Source organism: Thalassophryne amazonica, chromosome 1 (assembly GCF_902500255.1).
Source record: "Thalassophryne amazonica chromosome 1, fThaAma1.1, whole genome shotgun sequence".
NCBI lineage: Eukaryota > Metazoa > Chordata > Actinopteri > Batrachoidiformes > Batrachoididae > Thalassophryne > Thalassophryne amazonica.
The window spans coordinates 25,050,414-25,067,271 of NC_047103.1; positions in this window are offsets into that span (position 1 = coordinate 25,050,414).

Here is a 16,858-nt window from a genome sequence, read left to right on the forward strand (position 1 = left end):
GGCCTCGGTGAAGCCGCGCCAGTGGAACTGCGCTGACGCCTCGGGCTTCAGGTGGAGCCGCGCCGGTGGATGTGCGCAGACGCCTCGGGCCTCGGTGAAGCCGCGCCAGTGGAACTGCGCTGACGCCTCGGGCTTCAGGTGGAGCCACGCCGGTGGATGTTCGCTGACGCCTCGGGCCTTGGTGAAGCCACGCCGGTGGAACTACGCTGACGCCTCGGGCTTCAGGTGGAGCCGCGCCGGTGGAAAACAATCCTGCTGTGGATCAGCGAACTTCATACTAATAATGTGATTATTAACTGTCAGATGACAATGTAAAACCTCTTAATCATTCTAAGTCAATTGTAAGCAGAAACAAGGCAGTTTAAGCGCAAACGTCGGCGATAATCTCTTAATTGCTGCTAGCGCTCAGTCATGACGCTGCTAGCGCTCCGCCATCTTAGGTGTAGATAAATACCTATCTCACACATTTACTGTGGTAAATCCAGAAAACTTTACAGTCAGTCAGTTCTGGAGAACATGAAAGCGTGAATCTAAATTTTAGCATCCGCCATTCATCCGCCCTTTTCAGGTTTCAAATCCCGCAAAACTTTGACGAGGTCACTGCTCTGCGAGATCTGTAACATTGAGAACTGCATTGAGATGCTCTGATCACGCTGCACTTTAACCGCTGCACATGGACAACACCATTAACATCGCAACATAAAACTATTTTTATATTGTGCCTAAAACGCTCATGAATATATTCTCTGGGTTTATAGACGTTGTTATTGTGTTTATTTTATGTAAACATGCGAGAATCACAGGCTGTCTCTCCATTATTTTTAATGGGCGCTGCTGTGAGCTACACTCACTTCCTGATCATGTCATTCTGGGGGAAAGTGAAGTTTGCTTTTTAACGTCTTGATTATTGTTCTTTACAACATTGTTTGTCCTCTTTGTTTCAGACTAATATACGAGGTCTATTAGATAAGAAACCGACACTTTTTTTTTTAACTATATGGATTTGAATGACGTGCGATTATACCAATCATGCTTGAACCCTCGTGCGCATGCGTGAGTTTTTTCACGCGTGTCGGTGACGTCATTTCCCTGTGGGCAGGCCTTGAGTGAGATGTGGTCCCGCTCTCTCGGCTGAATTCCTTTGTTTCACACGCTGCTCGAGACAGCGCGTGTTGCTTTATCAAAAGATGAGAGATTATGGGGTGTTTCTGTCGGTGTAAGGACTTCCCACGGAGCGGGACGTTGCGCAGCGCTTCCAGGCGCCGTCGTCAGCCTGTTTCAACCTGAAAATATCCTAATTTAAGGCTTAATTCACCCAGGACATCGTGAGAGAACAGAGAAGATTCAGAAGAGGCCGACATGAGGACTTTATGCAGATATTCCACTGTTTTAAGGACATTTTTTAATGAAAGACGTGCGCACAAATTCGCTGAGTCGTTTCCGTGACGACTCGGCGAATCTGTGTGCGCCGCGACAGGAAAAACACCTCCGTGTTGAAAACCATTTGTAAAATTCAGGCGGCTTTTGATGGCTTTCAACAAGTGAGTAACTGAGAAATTGTTTAACAGCTGGGCATGTTCCAACTTGTCCGTTAAGGTTTCCAACGGAGGTGTTTTTCCTGTCGCGACCCCCCGCGGTCGAGTCCGGCCCGACTTGCGACTCTGCCCGCACGTCCTTTCATTACAAAATGTCCGTTAACAATGGAATGTCCGAATAAACTCCTCATGCCGACTTCTTCTGAAAGTTCTCTGTTCTCTGACGACTTCCTGGGTCAACAGAGCCTGAAATGTGGAAGTTTTCAACTTGAAACGGCGAGATGCTGCCGCCTCGAAGCGCAGATCGCCGTCAGGCACCGTGGGCCGTCCTTAAAGCGACACTACCAGACCAAAATCTCTCATCAGCCGTTAAAATTTTTACTGAAAACCAGCTGAATTTATCGAATGGTGTCCACTCAGTTGTGCCTTACAGTTTTGAAAAAATTTTTATCAAACAAAGCAGCAGTCTCTGAGCCATTCCTAAACAATGAAAAAATCGACGAGAGGGTGGGCGACTCCTCACTCAAAGACTGTCCACAGGCGAATGACGTAACCGACAGGCGTGAAAAAACTCTTGCATGCCCACGAGGGTTCAAGCATGTCTGATGTAATCACACGTGATTCAAATCCATATGGTTTTTGAAAAAAATAATAAGGTCAGATACTTTTCTAATAGACCTCGTATATATAAAATGCCTGAAATTCGGTTTGCGTTTATTAAATTCCACACAGATTAAACATAGCAGACACGGTTTATTTGTTATAATTGTTTTAGCAAGTTTTCAGGGTATCATGCATGTAGTCTCTTATTAACGTGATGAAAAGCATAAAAAATACATTTTTGTAGCATAATATTCATTTACAATTATCATCATGTGGCTTCTCTATGTGTTGTTTGACTGCAGCGACTCTCTAGTGCACAAGGGATTATGGGATACATGAAAACCCTGGATGGGATTGGTTGAATCATTACAATGTCTTTTCTCTGTGATAAATCCCTACAATGTAATATACATGTATTCTGTAATGCAATACGACTTTTGGGGTATTTTTCAGAGAATATGAATGACAACATAAAACTTTTTTTTTACTCATGGTTAGTGGTTGTGTGAAGTCATTTATTGTCAACTGTGTTGATTTTTTTTAAATCATAATGACAACAGAAACTAATGCCTGGTTCACACGGCAAGATTTTAAAATTGTCTGTAGGTTTCCAATACCTGAGAGACCACACACACATGGAGATAAAAAAATCATAGATCTATTAGTTTTGGTCGTACAGTGTGTGGTGTGCAGCCACATGGTAAATACAACACACCACACACAAACAGATTTTTCACAGACGAACATTCCCAGGTCAGACAGGAAATCTCGCAAAACCTCTCGTGATTAAACGTGACTTCAGAGTAAACAAACATGGTGGAAAGAAGCAACGGAGATAGTTTGTGGACTATTTTGGACAGAGAAAAAAAAAACAATACAAAAAGAAAAAGAAAAGGCATTGTTTAAAGGAGTGGAGATGGCGCAACCACCGGACTTTCTAGTAAGCCATAACAGCCACTTGATTTTGAATTCCGCTCCGTGCGTCCATCACCTCCCTTTCTGATTGGCTGCACATCACATTCAGTAGGCTGCAAGCTCATCAGTGGTCAGGGGACACCACACACGCTGGGATATCGGGCCAAGACAATCTAACATGTTGAATATTCCTGATTTGCGGTCTGAGCGCTCCTGACGTCCTTCCGAGCAGACTGTAGTGCTCTTAACGCACCACACACGGCAGGAATATTTGATAAGATTATCTATAGAGCCATCACGATGGTCGGGGCGTCCTTAAAATTGTCAGAAGGGGAAGATCGGGTCCAAAATCGGCCTAATTATCTTGCAGTGTGAACCAGGCATAACTAAATACCGTAATGACAACTTGAGATCTTTTGTGGTAGTTATGTACGAAGCAACAAAAATGAGTTGAACATGCCCAAAAAGCACTTGCAGCATGCTCATTAGGATCTAGATGGACTGATTAAGATTTCTGAAAAATTCTGATTCTGTGTACTAATGTGGAGAACATGAGCTTTTGGAAACCATTAAATCTCAATGGTACTGAATAGTGGAATGTTTGTATTTACAGAGCATGGGAACCTCATGTGGGATAGATGGAGGTTTGTTCTGTACCTACCAACCTTCATGTACTGAGGATGATCTTAGTACAGTTATTCTATTTCCTTTAATATTTTGGCTCAATTTATCCAATTCCATTGGAATACAACACATTTTATGTGTGTACTACTAGGGGGTCTGGCAGCACACCTCCCTCTACCCCGGAAATTTAAAAAAATGTGGTCTTTTTCTTGCATTCTAAGGCAATCTGGGAAGCAAAATAATGATTCTCTAGTCATTGTTACCCAAGTCCAAAATATGGCCATCGGGTATTGCGAAGAATTTGCGTCCATCCGTCTATCTGTCCATCTGTCTGTGCTCATCATAAGTCCAGTCCTATTACTGCCAGGGTCTTCAAATTCACAAGGAGCATTCTTGGAATTCAGACTTTGGACAAGTTCAAAAATGGCTAACCTTGACCAATTTTAAGGGGTCAAAAGGTCACATTCTTTCTAAACACTCAACATAACTCCATTCCTATGACTGCCAGGGTCTTCAAATTCACAGGGAGCATTCTTTGGATTAAGGATGGCTATTGATAAGATTTTATTAATATCGATGCCATTATTGATTCCGCTTATTGATCCGATTCCTTGTCAATTCCCCGATCAATACCTCTTGTAAATTTTCTATGTATTAAAAGTAGGCTTTTCAGGTTTTCTTTGTCAACAATATTTTATTGAGTCAAAGTAAATAAATATGAAATTTGTCACTGGATCCTTGATCTCTGGACATAAATAGAAATAAAATCTGTAGTTTTTCTCAAAAGCATTTCCTTTCAGACATTAATGGCGCAAATGTCACTCCATACCTCTGAGCTGAGCTCAGCCAGCTGCGCTGCAAACCAGCATCAATGTAATTCATAAAGAACGCAGGACGTCTCATTTTGGGAGGAAAAAAATGTTTTGATTGATTGTAGTTTATTGCTTGTATTACAACGTTTGGAAAGAGGTGTCATTTTATTTAAAATGGTGATTCGCTTTGAAGTTGTTAATTCCGACCGGACTCTAACTTGACTCGGCAGAGAGCAGCACAGTGTTTGGAGCTGGAACGGAGGACGATTCTTGTTTCATGTCTACAACAAGACAAGAGTCCCAGTTAGCGACTTGAATCCTCACAAAAGTGACTCATGATTGACATCTTTAAATTGCTTAGAGAGGAGTTAAGAAGCGGACTTGCCACTTCTGAAAAGCAGCGAAGCAAAGAACCAACGAAGCAGCGCGTCGGAGCACTGCTTCGTTGGTTCAAACTTCAAGCAGAGTTGCTGCAGAAGCGGCTGATTACAGACCCACTGCACGGTCTGCAATCAATGTAGAGAAATGAACATTTTCCTGACAAACACCCTCAAAAACAACGACTGCTCTGAAGGACCGATAAGGGAATCATTAAGCAAAAAGGCAATTGATGTCAGTGGATTGAATAATTTCTTTAAGATTCTTGAAAACAACCGGTTCTCGATACCCAACCCTACTTAGGACACAGACCTTCTAAGATGAAGAAGAAGTTCTAAGATGGCTAACCTTGACCTATTCTAAAGGTCAAAAGGTCACATTCTTTCTACACACTCTTTCATTGATTACATGCTCATGCGGCCGAGGGTATTTTAGCATTGCGTTGTATTTTTTAATATACTGAAAATCTTCCAATTCTGTATGCAGCAGTGTTCGCTAATTAGCCTTCGTTTATGCAAACGCTTTCTCGTATTTTATCACACCTTTGGTCAGCGCCTTGGGGTTGGGGTGGTTGTGGAACACCCTCAACTCTCCCTGTCGATGCGCTGCTGACATCTAATCTTGTCCATTTGTGATGGAATCCTCAATCTTATCAGGACAAAGAATCTGGAAAGACCGAAAAACAAATTTGAGTCGAGCTGATGTAAGTAATGCCGCAGTAAAAATTCAAGGATTGCTTCAGTTTGGAAGAACTGCGTGTGCACTGAGCACTTTCCAGTTTAAGATCTGTGCTGCAGAGACACGGGCCTGCAGAATTTAAGGCCACCTAAAGAAGACGAATTCCTTTTTTTCTTATCAGAGGAATAATGCACCCTCCAACAAAATATGTCTGCGTGCTCCTCAAGACGTTGGAGAGCTCAAACAGCATTAGTGAACAAAACTACACAAAAGATTGGATCATGACAGAATTAAATTTTCAACAGAACAAAACAGCAGAAAATGTAGTAATATAAATAAAGTGAAGTTCCTGCTGAGCGCGTCTTTTCAAGCGGAACGCCTCGCCTGTTTGCTACAAATGTGTGACGCTTATTCACTCGAGCACATCGTTTTTGTCAAACCTAATTATCTTTCTTAAAATGAAAAGTTTATTGTTTCTTTGTCAGATGAGAAATGAAACAAATATTTCTTCTCCCCCACTCGCCTTGTCTCACATACTGTCCACTAAATCAGAAACTCACTAAATGCTACAGCCAAAAGCCATATTTCCTCCATCTCATTCCTTCTGTCCATCTCAGTGTCTCAGACAAAACTAAGAAGAAAATCCATCATCTGTTGACATCAGTACAATGATAAAATGTTATTGCATCTGTTGGTGCTGCACAGGCTTAGAGGAGAGGAGGAGGTTATGCATGCTGTTTGTTTGCTTGTTTTGTTGTTTGTTTGTGTGCAGGATTTATTATTAAGTATCACATTGTTTGGTGAAATTTTGGTGAAATCTGTCCTTTGTGTTCAAAATGAGATAATATGAATGTGCCTTTTGTATTTCTCTGACATGAAACAAACTTTTTATGATGTCACAAAGGTCTGTTGGATCAGCTAGAGATGACCCACGAGCAGGAATGCCGGTAACATGTTACTTTAATCTGACTGCTTTTTTCAATATCGAGTAATCTAACGTGTTAATCTTTCCAAATCAGTAATCAGATTAAAGTTACTTCTCCACATGACTGTGTGTTGCTGTTATTTTTGTATTGTGGGTCGAGTGTATCATTAAAACTGGCCCGTGGGCAGGGGGAGGCTGGGGGTTCGGCTGAACTGTGCATGTTTCCCACGTTTAGCGTTTGATGCTGTGAGCTGTTCATCTGCTGTTTTGTGCAGCAGCTCCGTGTTGAAAAACACTTGTTATCGCTCAAAGCACGGTGATGGCAGCACACCTGCACTGAGATTTTTTTTTTTTTTTTTTTACATTTTAAACTCTGTGCCAGTGTCGGCCCCCCTATAAGGTCCACCCAGCCTTCACTGCACATGTGTCATTAGCCGCGATTCATGGATTATCACCTTGTTTCTGCTTAAAACTGCACTCCAGTCATCATCTATCTCAGTGACAGATATCTGAGGCTTTTGCACAACAATCAGTTCTACATAAATTCAGCATTATTTCATCATAAAAGACAGAAGAAGCATTCAGAGCACCGCAGCTACACGAGCTGCTGGCTGATGCATTCACTGCGCATCGGTTATTTCAATGTGTCACAGAGTATTCCCTTGTTTCTGCTTAAACTCACCTAATTTCTGCTGAAAACTGACTTTAGAATGATTTAAGAGGTTTTACTTTGTCATCTGATGGTTAACAATTCCATTAATCCATTTGATCACTTTGAGTGAAGAGACTCTGTCTTAAATGAGCGGCTGAGCTCCGAAACGACGCATGCGCAGTGGAGGCAGAGTGGACCAATTTTAAGGGGCAGACCATTTGGTCTGCGACTCCAGTCTGTGTCCTCGCTAAAAACAGCTGAAGACCCGCAATGTGTTAACAACAAATTCGAACACTTTTTCTTCCACTCAAATGTACCTAAAGTCTCCTGAGGACAACATGATGCCAAAAATGCTGATAAAACTTTCTTACCTGTCAATCTGGTCATATTTTCTGCATAAATACACATTTTCCATTCTTCCTGCTCAGACGGCAGACCAGGGGCAAATCTACATGGAAGACAACACTCCTAGATTAAAGGTCAACTTTTGAAGACATTTTTTTCATACTACTACTACTTATAATAATAATAATTTCAATAACTAAAATGTTTAGGAAAAATTTAAATGGTAGAAAGAATTTAATATTTACATTTATAAAAAAAAATGTAGGTTCGAAATTGTACGTTTTACCATTACAGTGCTGTCAACAGTTAAATATAAGGTCAAGAAAGATGCCTTTATTTTATCTATATACTGTATATACTGTATATATACTGTATACGTCAGACATGTTTGAACCCTCGTGCACATGCGTGAGTTTTTCCACGCCTTTCGGTGACATCATTCGCCTGTGAGCACTCCTTGTGGAAGGAGTGGTCCCGCCCCCTCGTCAGATTTTCATTGTCTGGAAATGGCGGAATGAAAAGGACTTTTTTTTCCATCAGAATTTTTTCAGAAGCTGTTAGAGACTGGCACCTGGAAACCATTCGAAAAATTTATCTGGCTTTTGGTGAAAATTTTTACGGGCTTCACAGAGAATAAGGACTTTAACTACAGCTTTAAGGACCCCTTTAAGGACAGTCGGTGCGCCGCACTCCAAGCTGTGACGTCACGGCACAAACCACTGGATCATTTCTAAGCTGATGGCTCTGTGGATACGAGACCGTCGTGTGCTCTTTCTCTGGTTATCACAAGAGCTGGACATCAGCCATTTTCCGGCAGATTTCACTTTTAACAAGAGATTTTATCATGGAAAGCCGTGCTGAGGCTTCGCGTGTCACGACCCATTCGCTGATGAAGCGAGACAAAGGAACACCTCCGTTTCGGAGTGTTAGAGGACAAGTTGGGACATGTCCAGCTCTTGTGATAAGAGAACTTGTGGAGAGCTGGACATGTCCAAACTTGTCCTCTAACACTCCGAAACGGAGGTGTTCCTTTGGAGGTGAGGTGAGCCATCTTAGAAATGATCCAGTGGTTTGTGCCGTGACGTCGCAGCTCGGAGCGCGGTGCACCGACCGTCCTTAAAGGGGTCCTTAAAGCTGTAGTAACAGTCCTTATTGTTGGGTATTTTCTCCTCCAAACATTTTTAAACCTTTAACAAGACAAACAGAGTCAAGAAACACCAGTGAGACAGAAAGTCAAATATTACGCGCGGAGTGCGGCCAGGCTGTACACCAAGGCTACACTAAAGTCTGGCCTGCTTTTCCGCTCTTTTATTAAGAGACGCCCTCATCACATAAACAAGAAACTTGTCCTAAGGGTGGGGGTAATGACGCAAGACAAGTTTCTTCCCATAACATAAACGCATACGTCAAGTGCAGCTGTAAGGAAGAACACTTCAGGTCAGCACATCTCGTTCGTCTGTTGCAGGTATCAGCTGTTCTGCATCTGCCTGAAGTGTCCTGTCTTCCACACTCCTTCACACTAAACACCACATCACAATAGTCAAAACGTTCTCTTGCTCCCAGTCATTAGAGGCTGCGAAAACAAAGTTATGTTATAACAATAAGTACATCCAGTCCTTCATTCCCAGCTCAGATTGACCCCAGAGTGCTAAAACAAAATTGAATTCTCAGGCTTGGTTAAGACAGGTGCAAAACAGCACAACACCGTTCTCATGAGAAAGAAGACAAAGCTAAAACAAGGTTGAATAACACATACATTCTCAGGGTGAAGTGCAAACAGCACAACACCGAAGGTACAAATGTTTAACAGTGATAACATATATATATATATATATAAAATCCTTAACATTTCCCACCTGTTTATCACCTGTTAAACATACAGTAGGCATCACCCAGCTTAGTTAGTTAGTTTATTAACTTAATCTATTCTGTCCGCGTTTTTATTAATTGAACACCACCAACAGATGGAAGATTCGAATCCAGCTGCTATTTGATCAACCAGTTTATACTCGTCAGGCACTCCTCTGGGGACTCCTATTGCGTCAATATATGTTGGATTTCCTACTCCTTTCCAATCTCTTTTTACTCTATGTCTGGCTATGCCTTTCTGCCAATCCTCAGGAATAAGAGAGGCTGCATATGTCGTAACGTCTTCAGGGGTCATGGGTAACAATAATGATATTAATGCACAATAACCTGACACATTTCGTGGCAGTCTGTCAAAGATTCTGTTATCACCACACCACCACCATACATCACTCCTACCGACTGGTATAAATGAACTGTTTTTTCTGTATTATTCGACTACACCACTTGTCTTATTACTTTTTCAGCTAAAGCTTCATAGGCTAAGAGTGTGTTAACTCATCACGTCAACAGTTCAAGCTTGAACTGGAGTTGTGAGCTTTTCAATATCATCATAATTCTCAGTACAGTCATTACAGTTTTCTCCACTAAGGTCTGACTGTTTCAATGCTTGATATTTTGGCATAGTTTGTTGGAAGGCCAGATTACACTGTACAAATGTATTCGACACCATTTTGCCAACCATTGTTTTGATATAAGGGATCACACAACACATGCAAAGTCCAATCAGAATTAGGACTATAATAACTGGTGTCACCATTTTCAATAGTAACTGCCAACATGGTCCTGAAGTCAACCAGGACCAGGGATTCCACCGGTTCACGGCTAGGGTGTCTTTATGCATTGCATCACGAAGTTTATTCAGCTCTTCCAATGCGTCCTGCATATCCACTGAATGAATGGAGTCTGGGATGAAAGTACAGCATGTTGTGTTCAGCAGAACACAAACTCCTCCCTGTGAACCAGTAAGCAAGTCTAAAACCATGCGATTTTGCATCACCATGGTACGTAAAGCATCTATTTCAGTGTTTTGAGCTGCTACTATTTTTTTTAGTTACATTCATGAACAGACCCAATCGATAATTCAGAGTTTCAATCATTAATGAATTTTTTCCCACTCCTATCCAGGGGAACAATGAATGTGCTATTTTATCTCCTACAGACCACAATTTTTGGTCCTTTAGTACATCCGAGCCCCACATGTGATCATGTGGTAACACATCTGGGTATATCAATCTCCTCCGTCTGGTGCTGCCATTCTTCTCTGTGGAGGTCCTACCACATATGTATGGTCAGTCACCTGGGTAGGTGCACACACACCACCCCAATTTGGTGGGAGACTCATGTACAGTCTGGAACCATAAAGCCAATAGATGTCATCATACACCGGAGTACCATTTATAGGTGGTAGCAAAAACTTACTAACATAAGCACATAATTCATCCGTTCCCCATGGACAGGAGCCTGTATAATTACATCCCCGTCCAATGTGATGAAGATAAGTACCATCCACATATTATGTTTTGGTTAGGCTTAAATTATTTGATAAAACATACGTTTGGGTACACAGACGTTTCTTAATTTTACCTACATTTTATTCCCTGTCCCGTAAAAGCAAATTGGGAATGGCCGTTGTGATGACAATTTAACGTGATGATATTTTTGCATTTCCCTTCAGTCTAGTCAATGGAGCAGCACTTGGGCACGCTTGTACGTCCTCTGTTGAAATCCCTATCATATAAGTGGTTGCACTGAGGCAAGTGGTGTTACATCTTATCAGATTTGCTGAGAACTGCTGCCCCCGAAATACAGTTTGATTATGCATCCGTATGATAAGACATTCTGTCACCCTAGCAGGGTACGGTTTAGCCGCCAGAGCTGGGTGTGTTGAGGATATAGGTATCTGTGAACAAACATAACAATTAGTAACGTAATTCCATTCCACCAGGCCAGGAATCCGAGGAGCACGAAACACACTAAGATCACAACGCAACCGGCTGCCCTACCAACAGTCCGGCAGCGGCGGCGCTGAGCACGCCGCTCCGGGGTCTGCTGTAGTTCAGTCATGATTGCTAGGATACAGTGTTGTTAACCACCTCACCTAATAGTGCAAGGATCTCCCTGCTTCACTGGCATTGAGACAATCTATTGCTAATTAAATAGACTCCCTTTGTAGCCAGACTTCCCCTTCCACTGTGGAGGCCGCCAACACACGCTGTATCTTACAGTGATGTATCCACGTTGATCTCTCCGCTATCTTTACTGCATGTCATGCTGACATGACTTGAGAATAAATAGTTGGACTGTCTGCGTAACCCTGCGGTAATCTGGTAAATGTATATCGTTGTCCTTTAAAGGTAAAAGCAAACCAGAATTGACTATCTGGGTGTACTGGTACAGAAAAAAAAAAAAAAAAATGCATTACTGATATCTATTACAGAAAAACAACTAGAATTTAATCTCAATGAGCTTAACAGTGTGTGCGGATCTGGTACACATGGTGCTCTTTTAATCACAGCAGCATTTACTGCCTGCAGATCTTGAATCTATCTCCATCCCACTGAGGGCGGAGCCTTTTTTTACAGGAAATATGGGTGTGTTACATGGTGAATCTGGACATGGCACTATTACTCCTGCTGTTAATAAATTCTCTATTACCGGCCTGATTCCTTCAATTGCATCAGGTTTCAATGGATACTGTCTTACACATGGTCTGTATTCTGTTTTTGGTCTTATAACTACAGGTTGTGCATTTTTTATCAGTCCTACGTCTGAAGGACCTGTTGTCCACAATCCTGATGGTACAGAAGAGAGAAGATCATCCTCTTCAGGACTCAACTGAAACACTCAGGATTGTGAAGTGGACACATTAATGTGTGTTCCAGCTGTCAGCACCAATGAGACATTAACTGGCACTTTATACAATTTAGTTGATGGACTGAACTCCGTTCGTGGTCCAACTCTGCTCCAATCAGTGGCTGACAAAGCTGTTATGACTGTCAGTCCCAATTCTTGCCATTCTGTCAAATATGGTTTACAAAGTGACACATGTAATGGCATACCTGTGAATCTCAATTTTAAAACATCTTCAGTGGCACCTGTTACTGTTATGACAGCTGTTGAGTTGCCATCATGAATCAAATCGGTCATTGTCAGCTTCACAGGTGAAACATTTTTCAATTTGTTTTCATACACTGGTGTTCCTGGCAATATGCCACTATGGACTCTAAATACACTCTCAAATCTGCATCTAAACTCTATCCATGGCTCTCCTTCTTTCTGAGTTGTCCTGGTAATTTCAGTATAATTTATCTTTGGTCCTAACACACCTTTTGCACGTGTAATCGTAGCTTCCACTCTTGTTTTCAAGACTAGATCATCATGTGTCAGTGGTACGCCTTGTTGATCTGCAGGATTCCAGTCTCCACGTACCTGACTCCATTTAGGGCCACATGCTTTCATCCACACCTGTTGGACTTCAGGTCCATTAAGGTGGTAAGATGTTCTAATGTTTTCTATATCCTGCATAAATCCCTCAATGTCGACATGTGGCGATGGTATCATGTCGACTGCTGCTTTGATATCATCAGCATTCCATGTCCGATATACGAGCATGGTTGATCGCTGTCCTGCTGTTCCTGCACGAGGATTTGGTACTTCTATCATAGGATAGGCACCTCCCTGGTCACTGTGTTCCACCATGGGAGGGGCTGTGGGCACTTTCGCTTGACTGCGTGTTTGTGGTTTTTCTGGTTTTTCACTTTTTACCTTAGGTTTTACTGCTAAATCATACTGTGGTGGCGGTACATCGTCATCCTCTGGTAGAGAGGGATATAAAGGTGTTGTTGTCACCGACGATCCAGCCGGCGGTGATTGTTGAGGCTGTTCTGGTTCTCTGTGCTGAATTATCACATCTTCTTCTGCCTTACCTACAGCTTTCTTTTTCCTTGCTTTCTCTAATCGTCGCTTCTCTGCTCCCTTCTGTCTGTTCTCTGCTTCCTCCTCCCAAAATGCCACTAAATCTGCCCCTACTTTCTGCATCTTTTTCTCATCACCTTTATGTTGCTGTTCTAACTCCTTCTTCAGCTTCTGTATACTGATCAGGTTCAGTCGTCCGTCAAAGTCATGTTTATTAATCCAGGTCTCCAATTTTTTGTTGGTCTTGGATTTTTTTTGCTTCCATAAATTTCCAGTCGTCAGTTGATAAATTTTCCTTATTTATAGACGTCTTACCCCCCATTTTTATTATCCCTTGTTATAATTTGGACTTCAGACGGGGGCACACCTAGGGTGTTCTAAATCTGAAGTTTTCACACTTTCTTTGGACGTGACAATTAATTTGCCGTCGTGTGGTTGATTCCTTTCACCTCCCCGTAGGAAGCGGAATCACTTGCCTCTGCTTCCACACGCACGGTTGTCACTAACGTTGTCCAAAGTATTACACACACACAGTTTTCACACAGTTATTTACACTTGCGCAAAACACTATTTACACATAGAAACACTCCTAATAATCGTACGCGTATTCTTATGTCAGGGGAGCTCACCCTCCTGTGAAATTTAACTAATGTCCTGCATTAGGGGACTCCGCCGTCCCTGCCAAATTTAACTACTTTTTACAGTGCACGTATTTCTACCCGGGATTTCCTTTACGTATTAAAACAGAGGAGTCCGTATCCTCCTTCCGGAATTTAACTACTTGCGTCCCTCGCAACCGTAGAGGAGTCCGCCCTCCTTACAGAGTTTAACTGCTTTGCATTAACAGACGATTCTGTATCATCGCTTACGGAGTTTAACTGTTTTATGTGATCACTTTTATCCCCTACCGGTACGCGTATATAAACAGAGGAGTCCGCACCCTCCTTACAGAGTTTAACTGCTTTGCATTAACAGACGATTCTGTATCATCGCTTGCGGAATTTAACTGTTTATGTGATCTGATCACCACTCACTCAGTACTATTTACAAAGAAATTCTACTCACTGACTCGACTTCCTGTCTGTCTTCTTCGGGAAAATCTCGTCAACCAGACGATGCCAACGGTGGTCGACAATTGCAGACACGATCAATCGATCGGACCTTGGCCAAGGATTTACGTCTGGACTTGACGACCTCCGCTGGACACCTCCGGTATTGTTGAGATCCCGGACGAGCCCCCAGTCAATGTTGGGTATTTTCTCCTCCAAACATTTTTAAACCTTTAACAAGACAAACAGAGTCAAGAAACACCAGTGAGACAGAAAGTCAAATATTACGCGCGGAGTGCGGCCAGGCTGTACACCAAGGCTACACTAAAGTCTGGCCTGCTTTTCCGCTCTTTTTATTAAGAGACGCCCTCATCACATAAACAAGAAACTTGTCCTAAGGGTGGGGGTAATGACGCAAGACAAGTTTCTTCCCATAACATAAACGCATACGTCAAGTGCAGCTGTAAGGAAGAACACTTCAGGTCAGCACATCTCGTTCGTCTGTTGCAGGTATCAGCTGTTCTGCATCTGCCTGAAGTGTCCTGTCTTCCACACTCCTTCACACTAAACACCACATCACAATAGTCAAAACGTTCTCTTGCTCCCAGTCGTTAGAGGCTGCGAAAACAAAGTTATGTTATAACAATAAGTACATCCAGTCCTTCATTCCCAGCTCAGATTGACCCCAGAGTGCTAAAACAAAATTGAATTCTCAGGCTTGGTTAAGACAGGTGCAAAACAGCACAACACCGTTCTCATGAGAAAGAAGACAAAGCTAAAACAAGGTTGAATAACACATACATTCTCAGGGTGAAGTGCAAACAGCACAACACCGAAGGTACAAATGTTTAACAGTGATAACATATATATATATATATATAAAATCCTTAACACTTATTCTCTGTGAAGCCCGTAAAATTTTCACTGAAAGCCAGATAAATTTTTCGATTGGTTTCCAGGTGCCAGTCTCTAACAGCTTCTGAAAAAATTCTGATGGAAAAAAAGTCCTTTTCATTCCGCCATTTCCAGACAATGAAAATCCGACGAGGGGGCGGGACCACTCCTTCCACAAGGCGTGCTCACAGGCGAATGACGTCACCGACAGGCATGGAAAAACTCATGCATGCGCACAAGGGTTCAAGCATGTCTGACGTAAAACTATATGAATGAAATCCATATAGTTTTTAAAAAAAATAAAAAGGACCGTTACTTTATGGACACACCACGTATATATGCGGCACGATTTGTGTTCCGAGTGAACTTTCGCAGCGATTAAGCGATCGACACCAAACTTGGTATGGTGACTGGGGGCACTGAGGTGGACGTCTCTGGGGTCTTTGGGTTGAAAGCGCACATACAGACACACACTCTAGATTAAAGCATCACACACATCAAACTGAATGTTTTTTGTCTAAGAATTCCAACAATAATGATTAAAGCTGAATTCTGTAACAGATAGATAGAGAATAGATTAAAGCATTAATTATTGGTTGTCTAGAAGAATTAAAGTGAAAGTTCTTTTTGTCTAAGAATTCTAGCAATAATGATTAAAGATCAATTCTGTAATAGATAAATAAATAAATAAATCTTTAAATCATTAAAGTACAGAAGTGACACACACACAAACACACACACAGTCAGCCTTGCTTTGCAGTGGGTACACCTGCTAGTTTTTAATAAAACAAGTATTTATGTTCATTGAAATCAAGAAAGACTGGCTCGATTTCATGTTTGACAAAAACTTTTTTCTCCAGGAAATAGTATTTAAGTTCAACTTAAAATGTCAGGACATACACTGTTTACTTTACGTTATTGTTAAAAATGCACTTCCAATAAAGTGAGTATTGGCAAAACTGGTTAGCATTTTCATGTTGAGGTGGCGGGGGTGGGGGGCGGTTGATGTTGGCAGCTGCTGAAAGTAACCAATAAAGTAACTTGTAATCTAACAGTTACTTTTAAAATTTTGTAATCAGTAAAGTAACTGTTACTTTTACAAGGAGTAGTGAGTAATGAGTAATTGAATTACTTTTTTAAAGTAACTGTGGCAACACTGCCCACGAGTGATTGCTGTTCGCTTTATTTTCATGTCAATGTTGGATTAAGGACTTTTTCTCCGTGGCCTTTGGGGTCACGGTGACGGCGCTCTCCCACATTTCGATGATACCTCCATTTTTAATTGTGATCCTGATGTTTTTTGGGAGTTTAGAATGACACTTTATTAATTCCTGGGTGTTTGTTTGGACCTCCTTCCTACATGATACAACATCTGTGTGGTCCACAGCTGCTTATTCATTCATCCATTCATTTTCTATACCCGCTTAGTCTAATTAACGGTCAAGGGGGAAGCCTATCCCAGCAGTCATGGGGCAAGGGGCGTGGTACACCCTGGAAAGGACACGAGTCTATTCCAGCAAAGCTGCTTATGATTTTTGTATAACAAACCATAAAGCTGCTAGTACCATGAATCTTTTTGAGATGGTTCCGAAGGAGGAACCTAGCTTGAGGAGATGCAGAACTCTTCTCCACAAGTCTGCTTAATTCTTTCGAGTCAGCCCTCA